The sequence below is a fragment of the Emydura macquarii genome, unplaced genomic scaffold (assembly GCF_026122565.2).
Source record: "Emydura macquarii macquarii isolate MOO-44397 ecotype Brisbane River unplaced genomic scaffold, CSIRO-AGI_Emac_v2 contig_2825, whole genome shotgun sequence".
Classification (NCBI taxonomy): Eukaryota; Metazoa; Chordata; order Testudines; family Chelidae; genus Emydura; species Emydura macquarii.
The window spans coordinates 3,887,480-3,912,349 of NW_027132962.1; positions in this window are offsets into that span (position 1 = coordinate 3,887,480).

The following is a 24,870-nucleotide window of genomic DNA, read 5'->3' on the forward strand; positions in this document are numbered from 1 at the left end:
AACAAGAGGAGATGCCATTTAAGATTCGGTATTGGTGAGTAGTGAGGGTCTCGTAGAAGAACCGGTTGTAGGGGACAGTCTTGGTTCGAGCAACCATGAGCTAATTCAGTTCAAACTAAATGGAATGATAAACAAAAATAGATCTGTGACTAAGGTCTTTGATTTCAAAAGGGCTAACTTACAAAAATTAAGGGAATTAGTTAGGAAAGTGGACGGGAACAAAGAAGTCATGGTTCTAAAGACGGTGGAGGGCTTGGAATTACTTCAAGTCAAAATGTCAGGAACTATCTGAATCCTGCATCCCAAGGAAGGGGAAAAATTTTATAGGCAAGGGTTGTAGACCAAGCTGGATTAGCAAACATCTCAGACAGCCAATTAAGAGAAAGCAGAAAGCCGACAAGAAGTGGAAGATGGGAGGAATCAGCAAGGGAAGATATTTCTTGGAGGTCAGAATGTGTAGAGACAAAGTGAGAAATGCCAAAATCCAAGTAGAGTTGGACCCTGGGAAAAGGAATTAAAACCAATAGTAAACGATCCTATAGCCATATAAACAGCAATAAAACAAAGAAAGAAGAAGTGGGACCGCTATGCACAGAGGATGGGGTGGAGGTTAAGGATAATCTAGGCATGGCCCAATATCTAATCAAATACTTTGCCTCAGTTTTTAATGAGGCTAATGAAAAGGTTAGGGATAGTGGGAGGGGGACTAATGGGTTTGAGGATATGAAGGTAGCAATTACCCCATCCAAGGTAGAAGCCAAACTTGAACTGCTTAATGGGACTAAATTGGGGGGCCCGGATAATCTCCATCCAAGGATATTAAAGGAACTAGCACAAGAAATTTGAAGCCCATTAGTAAGGATTTTTAATGAATTTGTAAACAAAGGGGTCGTACTGTATGACTGGAGAATTGCTAACATAATTCCTATTTTTAAGAATGCGATCTGGGTAATTACAGGCCTGTTTGTCTGACCTCAGTATGCAAGGTGTTGGAAAACATTTTGAAAGAGAAAGTAGTTAAGGACATCGAGGTTAATGGTAATTGGGACAAAATACAATATAGATTTGCAAAAGATAGATCGTGCCAGACCAACCTGATCTCCTTTTTTGAGAAGATAACAGATTTTTTTTAGACAAAGAGAATGCAGTGGATCTAAATTACCTATATTTCAGTAAGGCATTTAATATGATTCCACATGGGGAATTATTAGTTAAATTGGAAAAGGTGGGGATTAATATGAATATTGGAAGGTGGAAAAGGAAGTGGTTAAAGGGGAGACTACAAGGATGCATATTCAGAGATGAACTGTCAGGGTGGAGGAAGGTTTACTAGTGGAGTTCCTCAGGGATCGGACCAATCTTATTTAACCTTTTTATTGCTGACCTTGGCACAAAAAGCAGGAGTGTGCTAATAAAGTTTGCAGATGACACAAAGTTGGGAGGTATTGCTAATACAAAGAAGGACTGGGATATCATACAACAAGATCTAGATGACTTGTAAACTGAAGTATCGAAATAGGATGAAATTTAATAGTGGACTGTGCAAGGTCTTGCACTTAGGGACTAATAACAAAAACTTTTGCTATAAACTGGGGAAACATCAGTTGGAAGTGACAGAGGAAGAGCAGGGTCTGGGTATATCGGTTGATCACAGGATGACTATGAGCTGCCACTTTGATGTGGTTGTGAAAAAAGCTAATGCAGTCCTAGGATGCATCAGGCGAGGTATTTCCAGTAGAGATAGACAGGTGTTAGTACCGTTTTACAAGACATTGGTCAGAGTTCATCTGGAATACTGTGTGCAGTTCTGGTCTCCCATGTTTAAGAAAGATTAATTCAAACTGGAACAGGTGCAGAGAAGGGCTACCAGGATGATCCGAGGAATGGAAAACCTGCCTTATGAAAGGAGACTCAAAGAGCTTGGCTTGTTTAGCCTCACCAAAAGAAGGTTGAGGGGAGATATGATTGCTGTCTATAAATACATCAGAGGGATAAATACCAGGAGAGGAGTTATTTAAGTTCAGCACCAATGTGAACACAAGAACAAATGGATATAAACTGGCCATCAGGAAGTTTAGAATTTAAATTAAACAAAGATTTCTAACCATAAGAGGAGTGAAGTTCTGGAACAGCCTTCCAAGGGGAACAATGGGGGGAAAAACCTATCTGGCTTCAAGACTGAGCTTGTTAAGTTTATGGAAAGAGTGGTATGATGGGACAGCCTATTTTGCCTATTTTGGCAATTTACTGATCTTTGACTACTGGTGGTAAATATGCCCGATGACCTGTGAAGGGATGTTAGTTGTGGTGGGTTCTGAGTTGCTACAGATAATTCTTTCTGGGTATCTGTCTGGTGAGTCTTGCCCAGATGTTTTACTAATCACCCATATTTGGGGTCAGGAAGGAATTTCCCCTGACGGCAGATTGGAATAGGCGCTAGGGTTTTTTTGCCTTCCTCTGTAGGATGGGGCACGGGTCACTTGTTGGTGGATTCTCTGTACCTTGAAGTCTTTAAATCATTATTTGTGGACTTCAATAACTCAGTCTTAGGTGAGGGGTCTATTACAGATTAGGTTCTGTGACCTGTGTTGTGCAGGAAGTCAGACTAGATGATCATAATGATTCCTTCTGACCTTATAGTCTATGAGTCTATGAACAGTTTCTGCTCAGAACAAATACCCAGACTACAGAGATCAACCTGTATCTTCATACAGCGTGGGTCTTTGATATCCAACTATCAGGAACAGGAATCAGTAGATAATATTTCTCTCCCCAGTATGTTTTCTTTGAAAGTTTGGGTTTTTGAATAACCAGAGGAGTGCATTTGTTTTCACCTCCCCTGAGATATTTCCCAGGAATTCTACTTCACATGTATTGCCCCAAAACAATTGTTTGCCGCATTGTTCAGTATAGTCCTTTGATCATCCAGGTCCACAATAATATATAACCTTTTCATTTAATACAATAGACTCCAAAGATACATATACCTTTTCAGTATGTTTTTTAATGGTAGTGCAAGAAATTGCAATATCTATCACAACTATTATTTAGCCAGTTTTTAATCTATTTAATATGTACCATTTTGATTTTATATTTTTAGTTTCTTAATCAAAATATGGTGCATTACTAAATCATATACATTATAGAAGTTTATTACATTCTTTTTTCAACTATATTTGTAATCTCATACAAAAATTCAAATTAGTTTAGCAGGATCTATTTTCCAAAATCCCATAGATTAGCATTAATTATATTGTCTTCCTTTAATTCTTTATTAGCCATATCCCATATCAGCTGTTCCATTAATCTGCCTGGGACTGATGTCAGGCTGACAGTACTATAATTACATGGGTCATCTCATTTACCTTTGTAAATACTGCCAAAACATTAGCTAACTTCCAGTCTTCTGACCTTTTCAAGTGTCTAAGACTTATTGAAAATCAACATTAATGGTCCAAAGAGTTCCTTCTCCAGCTTTTTAAAAACTGTTAGATGCAAGTTATCCAGGCGTGCTGATTTCAAAATGTCTGACTTTAATAGTTGCTGTTTAACATCCTCCAGAGTAACTGTTGGAATGCAGAGTATTTTATAATCATCATATGATATGAACACATGATGTGGCTTTTTCCCAAATACAGAACAAACATATTTGTTCAACATGTCTACCTTTTCTGCATTATTATTGAGAATACTATAATTTCCATCTAGTAATGGACCAATACCATTTTTAGGATTTGTTTTGCTCTTAATGTACTTCAAAAAATCAAACAAACAAACAAACAAACAAAATCAACTTTTTCTTCATATTCCTTAAGTCTTCTGGCCATAGATATCTCCTTGTATCCTTTTGTATCTCTTATGAATTTTCCACTTTTCCAAGTTTCTAATTAATATTAATTTCTATCAATTTCCCTTTTGTCATTTGTGTATTCATAAATTTTCTAGACATTAAAGATCATGGACTGAATAGAAACACTGGTTTCGATGGTTTATTATAACAATCTATAACCCATTAACAATGACCCCGCATCTGCCTTTTCCCCTCTTTCCCTCATGACTGGAGGGGTGTTAATGATCACTTCACCTTGAATGGTCACTTGAAATATGTATTAACTGTTTATGTTAAACAATCTGATCCACCTTGTATTTAGCTGTGACAGTCTTTGTACATGTCCCAGACATGAAGTAGAGCTCTGTGTAAACTCGAAAGCTTGTCTCTCTCACCAACAGAATTTGGTCCAATAAAAGATATTACCTCACCCACCTTGTCTCTCTAATATCCTAGGACTGACACAGCTGCAACACCACATACAATATTTCTCAGTTGTGGCTTTTTTGGTATCTAGGATATGTTCTTAAACAGTTCCCAAGTATCATTCACATTTTTCTGTTTGATCCTTAATAAAGCTGAGATTTTACTTGTATTCAGTGTTTATATATTTACTCTAGAAATAAACCAAACTAGATCCAGATATGTATTGTAATATGTCTTCCCTAGAACAAGGTATTTTTAAATGTTAATTTCTTCGCTTAATTTTTGGGTTTTTTAGATGTCCACAGTCAGAAATTCCAATATTTGGATCAACTGTTTTTCATTAAAAAAAAAAAAAAGACCAAAAAACACTCTCCCAATTCATCCACACATCTTGCCCTGAAAAAATTGGAATGTTGGTAATGAAAGATTTGAGGGATCAAATGAGAAATACATTATCAGTTTCTTGTAGAAATTATGCTACAAGAGATTATTACAAAGTTTTTACTAAAACCAAACAGCCTCTGAGCAGTCGGTATTACTATAGCTAAATTTTCCCTTGCCAGGTTTGTAAATGTAGCTATTAAGTCATGTGTGATACAGCACAAATCACAATCAGATAAGTGATTACTTCCATTCTCTCCAACAGAACGGACTCCCTTCTATTTTTAATTTTCCATTATTCAAAAGAAGAGAAGGCGATGGAAATTCTGAAAAGATTTCCTCTGTGTAGTGAACATTTCCCCAAACCTCTCAAATGTTATGACAGGATTAGTTGTTTCAGCTGGGATTTACAATGGAGTCTAAGGGAGAAAAATGCCTAAATCCCATTGAAATCTCTGATAGTCCCATCCTTCATAGATGAATCTAGCCTTATCTGAACCGGTTAATGTTTATGTAGTTCCTAAGTGGGGGGGGGGGGGGGAGGTGTGGGTGTGTGTATAAACATATAATGTAGCTTCCTTTGGTGGGGCAGCAGCATTGGGGCCCCAGAGACAGGCTCCAGCCCAAACCCAAATGTCTCCTTTGCAAATATGTAGCCCCACAGCTGGAGTCTGAGTCATCTGACATGGGCGAGCCATGAGTACTAGTATAGTCATACCCTGTGTGACCCAGCCACTGGACAGTGACAGAGCACCACACTGTGTAAGCATGGATTGCAAAAACATTTGGGAAAAGAGGGGCCATTTGATTGTCATGTGCTATATAGCACTCAGGCACTTTGATTTCACTGCTGTGCTAGTAAATATTAAAACCCCTACAAAACCCATCCTGATGTGGGTGTATGTGTCTGAGAGAGAGAACCAAAATCCTGTTTGTATAAACCTAAGTGTTTTGTATCTATCAAATCCAGTCCTCTGAACCTATTAAACTGAGAAGTTCTTTGTGTGTTGGTTGGACCACAGTGGATGACCAATGAATGAATATATATATATACAATCAATAATAGAATGTATATAATGTCTTACTTTGACCTTGCTGACCTGTAGAGAATTGTGCTCACATGTCCAGAGAGGGACCTTTGATGTTTGGTAAGGGCTGTTTATGACGTCTCACCAATTAGAGAATACTGGTGATTGATAAGAGACATGTTATTGCAGAGGTCATCTGTGATTTATGAAATTACCCATTTTGAAGGTTTTAACTCCTTTGGAATTGCTTGTTACCAAGATGTTAATAATGATAATGACTGAGTTAGAAATCCCTTTACCTTATCAGTAAAGTAGCTTCTGTTCCCCACAAAGGAATTTCTTTATCCTATACCCTATGAAAGGGAAGAGTTTGTGGCAATTTAGTTCGAAGTGGACAAGCTGCTATCACTTCAGCAATTACAGAGAGTTTGCTAAAGTATGCTTTACTTTCTGTATTCTGTATTGTACTATGTTAATCTTTGGCTAATAATCTCAGATTAAATAATTCCAATAAAGACAATTATCTGACATTGCATATTATTAATATCATCATATTAAATTTGAACACGCAACAGCAACAACACAATTAATCTTAGCCTGTGCTAGGTGAGCTCAAGCATCCAGTGACAGAGGTGCCTGTGTATGTAATGGCACTGTTGAATCCAAATTTAGTGATGTGACTCAGACAGACACTCAGACACAGCAGGATCCTGACCTAGATTATTTGAGACCAAGTCTCCTTACATTTTACATTTATGTTCTAGCCGATCTAGACCAAATTCTCCTCTGTTAAACCAGTGCAACTCTTTTGACTTAAGTAGCATTGCATCAGTGTAGATGAGAGAAGATCATGGCTGTCCAATTCTTATTGCTTCTCACTAGTTAATCTCAGTTTTCAGTTTTTTCTGAACTCATGTCCTGAACTCATACTGCTTGAGGCTGTGATCTCATGAAATGTTATAAACTAAACAGGATTACTGGGAAAGAAACCCCAAGGAATAAAAGGGTCTGTAAGAAGTGATATTGTTGATTCATTAGGTGGTACTTTTCCCACTGAATCTGTACTGAATCAATGCCCCAATATTGTCACAGGGCACTGTGCAGCAGGATATTTTGGAAAAGTGAGAAACCTGGGATCCTGATCACTAAAAGATCCCAAGACACTTTCTCCAAGAGCCAGAGGATTAACCTTAGTGTCTTGGGTAAGTCCCAGCTGGGGCATGTTGGCTACCTAAATTTGTCCTGCTGAGTTTTACTTCTTTCAAAAAGACAATTATACCAGTTTTACACCAGTAAAATTTCATTAACTTAAGTGGAGTTACTCCAAATTCATATCAGTGCAAGTGAGGTCAGAATCATGCCCAGTCTCTAACATACTTTTGGATCCTTCAGAAATGATTGTACAATAATCTATGACTAATTCATTTTAACTATAAGAACTTTTAAATTATTACAGTTCAACTATAAAAAGAAAATAAAAGAGAAAAATTAGTCTCTTTAGTTAATTCAATAATCTAAAATAAGGAGTCTGTTCATGTATTTATTCCATTGAAAATGCAATTAAATACATTTATTTAAAGGATAAAATTTAGTGAAGTTGAGAAATATCAATAATTAATTGGTAATTAAATGTATATGGCTAATTTATTTTAAGATATTGATGTTAAAAGAATTAATTACATGTTCTTTATTAATCTAAAATGCGGTATTTTAAGTTTATATCCAGCAATAAGGTTTTTTCCTAACAGAGAAATGGACTTGTTGCATTATAATGGTGTTTTTGCAGATGGAACAACATAAGGTTTTGTTTAATCTGCATCTCATTGTTTTGTTTCTTCAACTAACTCACATTTTGTGGCTGCAGTTATCCCTCTGGGAGTCAAAATACGTGCAGTGGCAAAAGGCATGCATAAAGATATGCTGAAAAGGAAACATAGAACCTTTAAAAAAACAAAACAAAAACAAAAAAAAAAGGAAGGAAGGAAAAGCCAAAACATTACTGTCCTCTGAAATATACACTAATGTGCCAAACTTTTGGGCAAAGGAATATTGACAGACCAGCCATGGAAGAGTACTGCACATGCAAAGATCAAGCCACGAAGTAGACTTGGCAATGGTAATAAATCTGGTACCAAACCACAGCATAGGAAGCATCTCAAAATCCACCAAGGGTCTGCAAAATATATATATATTACTTCACATATGTCAAGCACTTCAGGAGGTGACTCTCAGGAAGCACCAAAAAAGTCAGGAAGAGAAACCAGAATGCCCAGACATATGTTTGGTGAGCATAACTGGTTTACTCAATGATGCCAAGTTTGCAGCTGCAAATTTGCCAAACCCACAATGCTTACTGAAAGAAGATATCATGAGGTACTTAACTCCATTAGCATTGGGGCTCTCATTTGTGTTCTCTTTAGGCATATATATTTGTATGCACAAGAGCGTATATTTCATTACAATCCAAAGTTAGAGAGGAAAGTTGCTTTATGAGAATCTACCTCATTATTTCATGATACCATCATAGTTACCACTAAATTAAAATGAGATTCTTAGAATGTGAAAGAAATAAACCAGCCCATTAAAACACCAGAAGTCTTTGATTATTTGAAATAAACTAAATGTTTTATTGCCTTTCTGTAGGAGACTCATTTTCCTTCCAAATTAGTCAAAAAATGTAGCTAAGAAGGAAGTGTCAAATGTAATTTTCTAAGAAGGTTCCTCAGAGCTAAACTCAGAGGGGTTGTAACTGTACTTAATGGAACCCTAAATGCTCAGGCTTTAACTTATTGCTCAGAAGACAATGGCAGGTGGGCTGCACCTCATCTCCAAACACAAAGCAAGGATATTATACCCTTGAATGTAGTTGGAAGTGATGGAGGGACCCAAATTTGCTGCACAGCAGATGTGCAAATAAGAAGAGTTGTAAGGAACAGTTTGTGCTCCTCTGCAGGGGCAATATGGAAATAGTGTCTTTTTTTTTTTTCTCCTTGCACACTGTAGCATTCCTAAAGACAGGCATAAAGACTAAATGAGCTACTGCTGGGAATGGGTAATGTTCTGAAACATACCTGTGTGGATCGGTGATAAGCCTTAACCCGCAGCATGTGCCAGCCTAGCAAATGCTCCCAATTAGTCATGATTTGCACCTGGAGAGGTGAGTCTCTAATTGGCACCTGGCTAGAGGGGGCAGAGCTAAGCCATAAGAAGAAGACTGAAGAGCTGGGGGGAGGGGTAGGAATATAAAACTGAGAGGTCTGTTTAGCTTGGAAAAGCCTAGGGTTAGAGTAACAGACAGAAGTGAGAGTAGGGCAAGCTTCTGCAAGGGAAGCCCTTGGATAGGGTTGGTGTAAGTATAAGGACAGGACTTCAGTAGCCTAACGGAGGAAGGGGAAGTGTCTAGATTCGTTTGAACTTGTATGTGATACCCTGGAAGGGGTTTGAACTTGGTTGAAAGACTGAATTAGAGGAGATCTGGAGTTAGGGGCAGGTAGGCAGGCAGCTATGAAGAGGCAGTGAAAACAAAGATAGGGATGACATCCTGCACTGATGTAAGGGAGCACTCCAACAATCAGTGAGCCCTACTACAGCATTCTAATGTCCTGCTTCAGCCAAACACATGCTTAACTTTAAGTATGTTAGTAATTCTATTAACTGTGGTGGGGTTTAAATGTTTTAGTGAATTGAAACCTAAGAAGTGATTCAAAGCCCACAGAAGTCAATGGCCAGTTTCCCATGGGCTGTGGGAGTTAGGACCTTTGAGAAGGGTGGCCTAAAAAAAGCCTAAAGGGCACTACAGATGAGTCTACAACCAAACTTTCACCCAAATACCTAATTCAGGTTTAACTCTAACTCAAGACTCTTGTTGATTTGCAAGTCTGTATGGATACACTCATTTTGGCTGCAGTGTCCTAGCTCAATTTAGTTTAAATCCAATAAAATATTGAAAGTAAAATTAATTTCAGTATAAATAGAGAACTCTTCATCCATAATAAGCATGTCCATATGCCCAGTTTCACATACTTTGTTAATTTGTGCATTAAGACTGATTTAATTATCTAGGTGAAAGTTAGTATGTGGTCATGCCTTAGGGCAATTGGTTTGACACCAAATATAAATGTAATAAAAGACCAAATAAAAAAATCAATTATTCTGGTTCTGTGTTGAATGATAAGTACAAACAAAATCAAAATAAACAGCTAGATACTTAACTAGCAAACAAACTACATGAATGTCAAGAGAAATACAAATAAAATTAATGTAATCAGTTTTGACAAGCTAGAATAAAACTGCAAGAGAAGATAAAAATATTTGCTGAAAAGTTTGTTACATTTGACCTCAAACTATACTAATCTGAAATGGAATTTCACCCAGAGGCATTTTCTAAAGTGGCAATAGATCATGAGAAAATCAAGCACTTAGATCTCAGTATCCACTAAGAAAACTATAGCTGCTATTAAATTCCTCAAAGCTCAAAAAGGCTCTTGAGGTTAATGGTTCTTTGCTCAGTTTTGCATATCCTAAAAAGATACTCGTTCTCCTAAACTCCTGAGATTATAGTCTGATTTTTAGTATCAAACCCTCCATCTGGCTTCTTCAATGAATCACTAATTATTTGTATAAAAGTGGTCAGTGTAGAGATTTTACTGATTGCAAAACAAAACCCAACCCCTTTCATAGAAAGATTAATACTAAGTTTCTTGCAACAAGATAGGATTTGTTGAAGCAAACTGTATATCCAGACCAGATCAATTTCCTGAAGTGTAGAATTAGCTGATTCTGTGATGCAACTTGATGTCGACAAGGCATTTGATACATACAGTGATAAATATTATGCTTATAAATGGTTTGGGTTGGGGCAAACTTTCATTTATCCCATTTGTATATGATTATAGTGGTACAACAGCCTAGACATATGCAATAATTCCCAAAGTGAGTTAAAAGTCTCCTCATAGGGATATTCAACCTTTCTTTCACAACTCCCATTCTCTCTGGTGTTATAAACTCTGGCAATCAAAATTAGGAAGGTTGATGTATAACCCAAAGACCAGGTTTTTAAAGGCTGAATTTCCTTTTTGCAACAGTGTGTGGTGACAATGTTTTGCTGCTTGATTGTACTTATATATCACAGTAAGATCCCGATAAAGTGACTTGAAGGTGTGGTATATTGCCATGGTAACAAGACAGCTTCCTGAGGCACTCTTATCTATACAACTATTTGAGTCTCAACTTGCAGCACTATGTTTTATGGCACTGCATTTCACTACGGAGCAGGCAGGCCATTCATCCAGCTTCAAACTGGACAGTTCTCTTTTTTGATGGTTTGTCTCCTGTCCAGTACTGAGACAACATTGGAGTGGTTTTTGACTGGTATCAAAAGGGGGATGACATTTGGAAAAGCACACTGCTCCACCCTGCCATTGTGACATTGTACAAGCCATGAGTGCAAAGTGACGCCAACTGGGGTGGGGCAGTGCACCAGCTTCAAAATACATTTTTTGTGCAGTGTGACCATGCATGCACTGTGCCTAAACCATTCCTGGGATTACTGGAACGTCCCCTATTCTGTGAACGCATGAGTGGCCACCTTCCTATGGAGCTGGAGAGAGAGTGGGTAACATGACAGATTTAAATCAAATCATAAGAGCTTCTGGTGGACTTATGTTGCTTATTTAGTAAATACATGCCTAACCGTTCTTACAATTTTTTTGTATATATACAGATTTTTATCTTTTCGTAATTAGCTTCTGAATTCTTGAGTTAGGCTATGCCTCACATTCCTAGGATGATAAGCTCCCATTGATCACACCTCTCAGCTGCAGCATAGATATATCCTAAATGATTTTATCATAGTCACAAAGAAAGTCTGTGGGGGAACAAGGACATGCACTTGGGCTTTCTGAGTCTTAGGCTAGCACCCGAACCACTATCCATCTGTCTTCTCTAATTTACAAGCCGGTGAAACTGTCCAGAGGAGTGATTGTTTTATTCTAGGTATTTGTAGCCTGTTTAAAAAAAAAAAAATGTTTCCCCCTCCTTGAATCTTTCTGAACTTGTTCTGCTCATCTCTAAACAGGAATGCATTAGCATTTATTACTCACAGGAATTAAGTGCTCAGGCATCCATACATCAAAGAGACAGTGGTGATTTATATCAGATATTCCAAATAAGGTTAGTAAGAATAATAATGTCTTGAACCATTATTTGATATAAAACTGCCCCCATTAGGACCAATATAAATATTGCTACAGACTATACGCCATACACTAATTTCTGAGAGATTGATAATTCAGTGTTCTGAACCCAGCTATTAAAATGTAATGGATTGGGGATTGAATTTATTACCTCTCATTTTTAATATGCACTGCCCATAATGCTTATCAAATAAAATGTTTTGTAACTTATATGCTGCTACTACTACCTTGGAGAAGTAGAAGATTACTGCATTTCTATTTTTCAAAAAAGAAAGGTGATAAATATATTACCTTTCCAATATTGCCTCCACTAGTCTTCACCTATCTGCAAGACAGTGTACCTTAAACACAAGTGATTTGATACATTGTTTCACTGAAAGAGTTTTTTTGAAGGCTAAATGTTAGTGGAAAAATGTCCTGAAATCACATTCAGTCAGTGAGAATAACGACAATAAAATAAAAATCCCGGTAACAATAATATCCGATTGTGTTTCCATATCAGATCTACCAAGAACAATTCAAAGATCTGGACTATTTAATGAGTAGCAGAAAATTCTTCTCTTTTATCTTAATTAACACGCCACCACTGTGAAATATACAGTTCTTGAACTGAGATAACCAGCTAATTATCTATTCTACAACATCAAACTTTTAACTATGTCCTAACTTTTTACCATTTCAAATGTCTTTCTTATTATTCTACTATTGTACTCCTGTGTAATCTCTCAGCATGACAATTCTCATTTGAGTTGGATAAAGTCTAGTATGTGATATATAAAATAAACCCACACAATGCTTTAATTTTTTCCTCCTTTCTGAGGGTAGATTTGCATTCAGAGAGAACATGCCACCTTATCCTGGATAATAATTTTGTTGTATGTGCAATGTTGACTCCATAAGCAAAGGCATGAAGACACTCCAGTGATTAAAAATAAAATTTGTATTATACCTCTGGAGGTGATAAATTTTACTTGGAACATATCTATATAGTGTTTAATTTATTTCCACTTTGTTCTATTTGGTTGGAATACCTCCTTTCTTTTCCCCATGTCATATGACGCATTTTTGGTGAAACGGTTTAAATGAAATGATAAATGCTGCTGACAGCATTGCTTCAAAATCTGGTTTAAAATGGATGTCAGTGTACAGAATATGTACAAATTATGCATGCAGGAAGATATGTGCCTTTCTTTTTTCTCTTTTGAACACTATGTACAATTTATTTATTTAATATTTAAAATGTACCTAATTGTCAAATCTCCATGTGCATGTACAAAATTGAGATAAGTATATAGAACCAGATTCTCAATTAGTGGAAGTTGGTGTGGCTCCAATGAAGTCAGTTTCTGCAGTTTTCAGAAAAGAATCATACATTAGCCCATAAATTTAAAATGCCAGCCACCCATCCATCCCTTGTCCACTGACACTTGTTCAGGAAAAATCCAGAGGATCAAGAACCATCCCGAAAGGTCAACAGATTTGGGATCTACTCAGAAAAGCAGGTGAAATGAATTCCAGAATCAAAAACCTTTGTCTAAGAATACTTTGACAAATGTGAGCTTAAGTTCCTCAGATGATCTCAGATACCACAATACTACCTAAGAGCAGCAGACTTATCTCTCCTAGCCAGAATCTAAACCATTGGGTGCTTTTAAAATAAGACATCACCTTGAATTGCTCCTGCAAGTGAATAAAGAGCTGGCATGGTTCCTGGAGAACTTGTTTAATATATTATCTGCAGTTAACACTTCTCAACAAAATGGCAGCAGCATTCTGCTTCTGCTTTAGCTTTGGGGGGGTGCTGTGGAGGACAATCCCTTGTACAGCGTATTCTGATAATACAACCTAGAAGTCCCCAAAAGCTGGCTAATCATCAGACGGTCCAGGTTGGAGACAAATTATATCAGCCATCTAAGAAGAAGTAGATGAATAAAAACAACGAGAGTCCTGTAGCACCTTAAAGACTAACAAATTTCTGCAGGCATAAGCTTTCGTGGGCTGCAAGCCACTTCGTCAGATGCATGAAATGGAAATCACAGATAGGAGGTATATGAATATAAACAAGGGTAAGAAACATAACAATGGGGAGGTCAAGTGCTAACAAAGTCAATACAGTTAGGGTAGATGAGGCCTATTCACAACCGTTGATTAGAAGGTGAGAATGTGTGAACAGTGACAATTACTTCTTGTAATGAGATAACAATTCCAAGTCCCTATTCAGACCAAGTCTGATTGTGTCAAGTTTGCATGAGTTCCAGTTCTGCAGTTTCTCACTGAAGTCTGTTTTTGTAGTTTTTTTGTTGAAGTATGGCAACTTTCAAGTCAGCTACATAGTGTCCTGGGAAATTAAAGTGCTCTCTGATTGGTTTATGGATGTTACCATTTTTCATGTCTGATTTGTGTCCATTTATTCTTTTGCGTAGTGACAATCCGGTTTGGCCAATGTACATGACAGAGGGGCATTGCTGGCACATGAATGGCATATATTATATTAGTAGATGGAACTTTTAGGTGAATAAATATTCTTTTGATCAACAATGGGTGGACCAAGAACAATTGTGGTTGCAAAAGTGCATCCACATCATGAATGGTATGGTGAAGGATGAAGAAACCTCCTTAAAAGTGAAAATAGAAACCACCCTAGCTGTACACTCAAAAACCTTATTCGAACCAGTAGTCATTACTTTTGCTTTGGGTGGATTAAGTTTCAGTTGTCTCGAAAGTCCCAGTCTTGGCCATGCACTGGGAAAGCAAAAACAGTGAATTATCCAAGGTTGATGAAAACAAGAAATAGAGCTGTTTGTTTCACTGCCATATTTGGTAACCACACAGTCCATGCTCACTTTTTTTGTATCCACTGATAGCCTCATCTACATGTTGAACAGGTAGGATAACAAACCCTATTAAATCCCACATGACAGAGCCATTGGGGCAGATGAATGATTTCCGAAAGAGAAAAGAACAATTTAGTACTTAGGATCTGCAGTCAGATTAACAAAGCTTTATGGCCTCTAGTATCCAAAGTATTTGGCAGATTTAGAAGAACCAGTATGGACACTCTTCCTCCACAAAGATATGGTGAAGTAACCAGTGTACCCAGGCCAAAAGTGGAGTGAAAGGGATTAAATAAATCTGAGAACTCCAGATGACTCTCACCAGCACTTTTTGCATTACAGTTCCCCAAAAGGGAAAATAGAGAGAGGGCAATAACTGGTGAGTTGGCTATGATGGTTATTTGAAGGTAAAAAATCATGATTATTTTGTTGAGGTAAACTGACATACCGAATTTTGCAGGGGGTGCATGAAAAATATTAATGAGCAATGAACCAAGTACGGTCTCTACTCAATATGATGTGTCAGCTTAAGTGCCTTATGTCATCTTAGCTACCACAGTGGTGTGTCAGGAGAGAAGAAGTCTCTCAAACAGCTAAGATCCAAGCCTTATAGACAAAATACAGTAACTTGAATTGCAACTGGAAGCAATTAAGAGCATTAGTCCAAATTGCCTGTTCCCAGCCAAAGTTTCATCCTGTCTCTCTCTATAACTTTACATAGTGAAACTGTCTGAAATTCAGCCAGTCAAATTTGCAGTCGATCTCCTACTGGTCCTTCTCCATCTATCTAAAGCCTTGAGCAAGCAGTTCCTCAGGCCTACTCCTGCATCATGCCCCAGTCATGCAGGAGTCACTTGTCCTCCGCAAGTTCCTGCTGTTTTCTGTGTGGGGTGTGCTCCCAATCAGCATGAGGGACTGCCCCAGGGTGCATTTGGAAGGACTTATCTACCAACACCTCGCTATTGCTGCTGCAATCCTGATGGTCATGCTACCTTTGCACTACTTTTCTCCCATCCGTCCACTGCTCTCATTGTCCTGGCTGATGGAAAAAGGGAAGATAGCTTTTCTCCTTGCCAACAAACCTTCAATATCACAACTGACAGGCAACCATGTGGCTGTAAGATCACAAACATGCCCCTGTCTGGCAGGTAAAGATGGCTCAATAACTTGTCCACAGCAATTGGTCCCTTACCTCAATATTTGATCACTTTACTCAATGTTTTGAAGTCTTGAATAAAAACAAAGTGTCTCCAGGCAAGGGACCTATCTGCTCTTTTAGTATTCCCTCTTCAAACTGCTGTCTTCTCCTATACTCCTCACTGTTGCTCATTCTGAGTGATTATTCAGCTATTCGCATGAAATTCCCTGTTTTCACTCTCCTGTCCTCTTTGTGCCTCTTAACACCCTCGCTACCAAACCAGTATATGTTGGTTGGGTGTGCAGGTGAACATTTAGGTGAGTACATGTGTATTTATGTACCCATATACATGTGAAAAAATGTTTTTACCTACACATTAATGCAAACAAAAGCTGTCTGCATCAGTGATGACAGAAAGGCGCCAAAAAAAAATCATGAGTGATAGTGGTTAGGGCACTGGCCTAGGATTTGTGAGACCTGGTTCATAACCCTGTTCTGCCACAAACTACCTGTGTGACATGGGACGAGTCACTTACCCAAGCTGTACTTCAGTTCTCTAGCTGTTAAAAAAAATCCCATTGAGATCCTTTCTTATATCAGAGGGGTATTCTGAAGATAAATGTTAGAGATTGTGAGGCACTGAGATACTATGGTAATGGGGGACATAGAAATACCTAAAATAGAACATGGCTGAATAGAATTGCAATTTCAAAGTCACCAGCATGTTTCTATTTTTCCCACAATTAATCCAGCTGCAATAATATACCATGGTGATGAGAGCAATGCAAATGGCGGGACAGACAGAGAAATATACAACAACTCTGGACTACATACAATGTACATGTCTCCAGTAAGAGGTAAAGACCAGGCAGCAGTGAGGCTGAAAAGGATCCATTGCCCTGGTGATCTGTAGGATTAAGGGTGGTTCTTGGCTAGGGAGAGAGAAACAAGGTTAGGGATCTTTGGGGAGAATCTGGCTAAGACTAGATGATGTGTTTGGGAAGGATGAAGCTAAGAAAAAGAGTTGGGTGGAAAGGTAGAGCAGTGAATTGGAAAAATTGAGGACCAAATTCCCTTCTGTCTATCTCTCTTAGGATTTTATACTGCTGCCCATCACCACCATGATATCTTCCAAGTAAAATGAATAGTACAGTCGGTCAAAAAAAAATTAAATGGAAGCATTTTCAAGCAGAAAATGTTGTCCCATTGAAGCTGAAACAGTTAGTAAAATCATATTGATTTTGCCCAAATTTCATTTTTGGAAAGAAATGGTGGTAAAAAGTTCTTTTGACTTTTTTTAATGTTTAGATTTGCAATTTATGCAATGTTTAGATTTCTTGTTTTGAAACAACTTTTCATTTCATTTGTTTTATTTTGTATAACATATAATATAAAATTAAAAATACAGTTGAAATTGAAACAAAACAATTCACTTGAGCCAAAACAAAAGTTTTTCTGGAATTTTCTTTCATGGAGAATTCCAAAATTAAGCTCTAATTTTCAGGAATATTCAAGTTTTCTTCCTCTTTTTTCCCCCCTCTTTCATATCCTGATTTTTTAGGTTACAAATAAAAATATAAATGAATCTTGTTTGTCAAAAATGTGTCATGTCAAAACACTCATTACAGAAACAATGTTAATAATACTTAATTCTGATTGGCTCTGAACCATAGCCCAATGACGTTAACATTTAAAAATTCCTACAGTGAAATCCTCATTGAAGTCAATGTCTTTTTGTCAGTTTTAAATAGGGGTTTTCAATAAGGCCCATATATTAGATCTCTCTCTCTCTTTTTTTTTTTTTTTTTTAAACTATGACCAGCATCTCCCTGAGATCTACAGATGAAAAAACACTCTAGGTAGAATTTTCAAAGGTGCCTAAGGAAGTAAGGCTCCTAACTCCTGTTGACATTCAGTGAGAGTTAGACTCCTTTGAAAATCCCACCTGGAGTATTGTTCATCTGTAGGTCTCTTAGAAATGTTAGTTAGATCATGAAAAAATAAATCTACCCAATTTACCCTAGGGGTAAAGGTACCATGACCCGGAGAGAAAATTCTGTTCATACCTTGGAAAACAAGGCATTAATTGTGGTGAAAGTACAACCTGTGATTGGGGGACTTCTAAAAAAGATAAATGGAAATGGCATTTGTACGAGTGCTGCATAAGGGCATCCACGCATATGAGCATTTCAAGATAGCAAGCACAGTAAATCAATATGCAGCCTGAAAGAACTCAAGGAAAAGCTATTTGGCTGGTGTATATATAGAACTAGGAATATTAAGTCTAATCTGCAGATGTAACTCTTCTGGGAACCTATGATGGGAAACAGCAGTAATTATTAACATAGAAAAGTCTCTGCAGAATGTAGGATTAGTTTGAATGAAAAAATGAGTATATTAGTGGCATAAGCACACTGGTTTTCAAAGCATAATGTAAGATGTCAGGGTTTTTGTGCGGGGTTTTTTTTTTGGTAGTTTTTTTGTTTGTTTGTTTAAAACAAAGCTATTTGTGCTAGTTTAAAGGATAATTTAGTATATTTGATTACATCTAGTTTTTGCTGTATTTCAGCAGTAGTATTTTTGCTTCTTTGTTGTAATTACAGGTTTGCTGTCACTTTCTTTATAGAATTCTATTTTCATTTGCTTATAGCTCAACAGAAAACAATGATTTTGAATTTAAACTTGGAATAGCGTGCTGCAGATATGATTTAACTAATGAGGACCATATTTGCATGGATTTTGTGTGCATATAATTATGCATTTTCAGTCACTTTCACATCAGTTTCCTTGTGCACTATTAATTAAGTGCTTGATTGATGGATGTACACAAACAAAAACTATATGTGTATAAACATGGGGATAAGTGAGAGTGGTCAAAATTTGTATTTGTAGGTGAGTGCATGCACACCACAAAAAGCCATATTTAAACAACTTGAACTTAATGCCTAAGACCAAAATTTTCAAATATAATTAGTAAATTTAGGTGCCCAATTTGAGACATCTTAAAAGGTTCCACATTTCAGAAAGTGCTGAGAATATGCCATATGAAAATCAGGCTGCTTGAAGGTGTCTCAAACTTGTAGGATGACTGGATATCCCAATTTTATAGGGACAGTCCTGATATTTGGGGCTTTGTATTATATAATTGCTTATTACCCCCCTTATTATATAGGTGCTTATTACCCCATCTCAATTTTTCACATTTACTATTTGGGCACCCTACAAACTGAGCAATCAAAATCACTAACTAGAGTGTTTGCTGGATTTGTTTTAAATCTTGGCCATAATTTTCAAAGAATGCATTGCAAACTCTTTTATTGGTTTGAGAGCAAAAACCATCAGTCACTGGCTGACTAGGTTTGCAAAATTAGTTACTTTAACAGGAAAAAAAAGCAGCCAGAGCCACAGCAGTACCAGGGCTCTGCTAAGTATAACTAGGGAGGTGGAAGGAGAAGAGGCAGAAATGAGACCTTAATCCACATTTGTGTTTTCTTGCACGTTAGGGCTGCAGGCGACCAATTTGACCACTGAATAATTTAAGATATATGCACATTGCACCTGGGAAGTATAATTACCCAGTAGGGTAGACACACATGCACTAGCTCTGCTCAAGCTAGCACGTAAAAATAGCTGTGCGGATGCGGTGGCACAGTCAGTGACTTGGGTTAGCTGCCCAAGTGCATACATACCCAGGGGGTCAGGTGTAATTGTACTCAGGCAGCTAGCCTGAGCAGCTGCCCATCCCACTGCAGCCACATTGCTATTTTTAGCATTCTTGCTCAAGCAGAGCTAACACAGGTATGTTTACCTGAGCAGGGAATAACACCTCACAGCTCCTGTATAGACCATCTTAGAGTAACCTCAGGACTGATATAATTTCATCCAGTTTGTAACAGCTCTCTAGAAATGAATATACCATTCCAAAATTGCCAGAACACTGCATGCTATGTGCACACCCAACTTCTTTTAGAGGACCGGGTGAGATTCCATCATACCAGGGAACCTTTCTGGCCCCTTTCTGAAAATGTTGTGAAGAAAAGAACCCACTTCAGGTGTCAGAGCCAATATACTAGAAATAACTAAATAAAGGAAATGTGAAACAATTTAATTAAAGGGAAAGGAATATTTATTTCCCTAACTAAAATCCTGTGTTACAACAGATATCCTTACTATAGCTGCTTTCTGTTGGAATTTGCATTCAAGCATTCATTTTTTCTACAAGAACAAAGACACTTAGCTTTTGTCTCTTTGTTATCTTTCGTAAGTTAGGACAATTGGAGCACCAGTCTATGGTAACTCTCAATCAAACCTAAGCTGGTGAGCAACAGCATCCGAATGTTACTGCCAGGTGCAGCCCCCTTCAGGACCAGATCCCTTAGAAGAGTCATAGCCTTCTGTGCTCTCATCCTGCAATGCCATCAGTTCCTTTCCTCTATCAGAAGCCTTGTCCCAGGAGCCAGGGAGCTGGGGTGAGTACAAACTCTCCCAGACACACCCTGCTTTCCACAGCAGCCACCCTAGCGTACCACACCCTAACAGATCCCACTCTACACATATCACCCATATGGAGGCAGCTTCCAGGGTGGCCTGTGAAAGGCTCCTGACCCTCAGAACCACCCCTTTCACCACAAGCCCCGGCAGCACCAGAATGCATCTTCAACAGTACACAAAGTGCACTAATGAACTTTTAGTGCAGACACACAGACCGTTAGTGTACAGCATGCTACAGTGCTGTAGATTTACCCCCACACTTGCCAGATGCTATCTCTCCATAGAGACAGCTTTTGTCATATATCTGTCATATATTGTTTTGTGTTGTATGTGTAGTGCATTGTTTCATTTTGGTAGGGTTTCTTTTTTTAAATAGGCATGCTGTTATGTACTTATGTTAGAGAAACGAAAGTCAAATAAATGTGCTTTTTATTTGGAGTAGAAGGTGATGAGGTTTGTGATGGAAGTGTTCCTGTGAAATGTATGTTTGAGTTTGGGCTTTTCTCTCTGTCTATGATTGAAGGGCCCAGTCCTGTTGACTTCACTGAGAGTTTTACCCTCAGGAAACTGTACAAGATAAGAGCCAATACATTCTGCCTTTTAAATAGCCTTGGCCTCAGGTCTGGCCTCTTATTTCTGTCCTCTCCTTTAGGTGTGTAAAACTACACTGTATTTTTCTCTTGTACATTTTAGCAAGCAGATTTAGGGTTTGTGACAGGTGCGAATGCCCTGGAGAGTGAAGTCTTCAATTTCCTTCCAGAATGGGTTCAGCACAGGTCAGCAGTGTTTATGCTCTTGGGCATCACTAATAAAGCATGAAGCAAATCCAAATGCATGCCCAGTTAGATACACAATTGCCTCTTTTGAGCATGCAACTCACAAGCATCTTTTCTTAAACAAAGTCTTAAATGTATCGGCTGCTCATTCTATAGTGTTCATTTGAAAGACACTTCGGATATGAAAGGGATACGGACAGTCATACAACAAGTAAGATTAAATCAGAGTTAATTATATGAGAAATCTAGATTTCTTTAAGGTTCACCTGTCTGGCTACAGATATAATGTCAGCTTATTAGATATATAGGGACATTAATTCCTCCTTTCTCATCTCTTATACAGTACAGGCCTAACTTATCCAGCGAGGCCCTTTCTGTTTTATCTTTCTTTTCCCTACCCTTTGAATCCCTTGTTGTCAGGCAAGACACAGTAACCTCTTCTCTGAGCCCAGCTGTTGTAGTTCTGCAATCTTGTACACTGGGACTTACTTAGTGCTTGTGACCAGTGTGTGCTCTTTTGAATTGATGTAAAGGGTTGGCAGAGCACAGACTCAGATATCTGAGATACAGAGATCTGCCATTCTTATATCTCAACCACATGTTTGCAGACAAACTTCTACTTGTACATTTGCATTACATTACAGGTTTGCCAGAAGTAGTCTCAGTAGGTTCAATACATATTACTCTTTCATATACATTATGAACTGTGGTCCCAATATAACGGGTCTGGAGAAATGTGTACTTTCTGTGTGTTGATGCCTTAATACCAACATACAGTGAACCATGCATATTATATAAAATATTAATATTAATTTGTAAATGATTGAATTTCTCTATATTCAATAATTCCAAAATATTTTGGAAAGCTTCTTTAGTTATTAAACTCTGAAATAAGTTTGGCTGACAAACCTATATAGGTTCTTACACCACCATCATAGAATCATAGAATATTAGAGTTGGAAGGGACCTCAGGAGGTCATCTAGTCCAACCCCCTGCTCAAAGCAGGACTAACCTCAGCTATATCATCCCAACCAGGGCTTTGTCAAGCCTCAGCTTAAAAACCTCTAAGGATGGAGATTCCACCACCTCCCTAGGTAACCTATTCCAGTGCTTCACCACCCTCCTAGTGAAAAACTTTTTCCTAATGTCCAACCTAGACCTCCCGCCCTGCAACTTGAGACCGTTGCTCCTTGTTCTGTCATCTGCCACCACCGAGAACAGCCTAGCCCCATCCTCCCTGGAACCCCCTTTCAGGTAGTTAAAGGCCGCTGTCAAATCCCCCCTCACTCTTCTCTTTTGCAGACTAAACAAGCCCAGTTCCCTCAGCTTCTCCTCATAAGTCCTGTGCTCCAGCCCCCTAATCATTTTTGTTGCCCTCCGCTGCACTCTCTCCAACTTGTCCACATCCTTTTTGTAGTGGGGGGCCCAAAACTGGACACAATATTCTAAATGTGGCCTCACCAATGCCGAATAGAGGGGAATAATCACTTCCCGTGACCTACTGGCAATGCCCCTCCTAATGCAGCCCAATATGCCATTAGCCTTCTTGACAACCATCATTACTATAGTATTTGAGTGCATTCAAGTACTGCATGTCATCCAAGGTTTGTTCTTTCTCTAATCCTCTTGACATGGTGTTTGTGTGTAGGGGGGGAAACAAATTCAGTATGCCACATAGTTTATCCATTCTACTAATACGTCAATCATTAATACAAAGGACAAGAGCTACGGGTACCTGTAGATAGTATATGATTATTGGGAGTGGTATAACAGGTCTTGTCAGAGTAGATAATTGCGGTGGTGGTCTTAGAAAGGCTTCATTTAATACTAAATGATTTTACTCTAACCATTACAGAACTCTAAAGCAATAGAAATCACACCTTTGTGCTGACCACAGCCTGCAGTTCCCTGAAATTCAAAGCCCCAACTTCCAAGAGGGAGAATGATTTTGGTCTCTGCACTCATACCCAGCACTCTTCAATAACAGTCACAGCTGCTCCACACACTTACAATCTGTCTCCCGCTCAGGACACAGGAGCCCTTTATTTGTTGGTATTATTGTATTTATTTATTTCTGTTGATTCCTGATTTCTACAATGTTGCCCGAGTGACTGATTTTCTCGAACTGTTAATGTTTGGAACTGGTTCCAAACGTATTGGATGCATTAGTCCTAGCTGCTATGGATGAGTGACTATACCAGTAAGACACAACCTGGCTGTCTTCTGAACCTCACGTGAGGTGAAATTTTGGCACCACTGAAGTCAATGAGAGTTTTGCTATTGACTGTAATAGGGACTGGATTTCACCCATACTGTCACACTGTGATTAAAACTCAAACAAGAGGGAAAAACTGAGTTCTCCAGAAATTCATAAATTATTTCTGATTTATTTGTTATAGTGTTAAAGGAAAAGCCACAGGAATGAAATATTTCTTGGACCCTGTGTGTGGCTGGAAAATCAGATTGGGGGTTTATAATACATTCACCTTTTGTGAAGGAGTTTTAAAAAATAATCTGGATACCATTTTACAGAAATGTGATGAATACGTACCTTGAGAACAAATATTACATGTGAAATTCAACAGTTCTTCACTTGTGTTCACTGAAGCTATAGATCAGCATAGGGAATAGACCTTAAAACAAAAAGCAAATCTTGTAAACTTGACTAGATCAGCTTGAATAGCTAAAGACAAGACTGCTTAGAGCTTCAGCCCTAGTTTGAAAGAATGACTGTTAAGAGATACACACTTAAGACTCCAGACTTAACATTAACCAAAGCGGTGCAGTATCTGCAGAGTTGCATAATTTATTTAGTAAGAAATTTTAAAAACAGTACAAAGCAGGATGGTGATGCAAGGGGGAAGGGAGCAGCAGCAGCTGAGTTGGATATCATTAAAGAAATGATACCTAAATAGTGTCACAGGAGAACTGCATAGATGGTCTGGCAATAGAAGGCAGGAGTGGGGCTGTGATGCTCTTTCTGAGTTAATATAAAGGGTGCCAAAAATATGAGAATATTACTGATTCAATGGGTTAACCTATCAATTATGGCTCCCAGACTAGAGGATTTTCTGTTATGCGGAAAATGCATCCAGTAAAAAATTAACACAAGTGAGGGATATTGTACAGAAATATGTTTTTGTATAAGGAACAGATTGCAGAAACTGTAACAGAAAAAACATTTTCCAACAGATGTAAAGCCAAGGAGGTTACTTAAGTCACAAGAATTCATGAAGCAAGCGTTTGATGAACTGTGTGTTGGAAGTGTCCCACATCAATACTGAAGGGGTGAAGGTGAGAGAATGGAAAGTAACTTAGGAAAAAGATGGAGACCCTGTTACAGCTAAGCAAGATACTGGAGACTAATCTAATATAAAGGAGCCTTTTGCCAAAAAAAGATAATGCCATCAAATGAAGAATAAATCCAAGAGGGAATAGGGTTGAGGGAAGGTTCAAATTATTTGGGATATCAATTATAGTATCTTCTCCATGTGGACAGCACCAGAGAAACTTTTTTTATTGCACCTTTCTAGCAAAAAGCACCAGACTCCATCTGACTCATGAATGAGCAGCAGGGGAGAGTGGGAGTTCCCTCCTTGCACATCCTGAAAGAGGTAGAATAGCAGCCCTGCACTGAAAGAGTGCAGGCACTGCTCTCTTAACACTCCTCCAAGGGTGTATATTTCTGCAAAAGAGGCCAGAGAAGTGGAAGGACCATGAGAGGTTGGGCCCCTTCCACTAACACCATCTAATTGATTGGCTCAGCTACGTA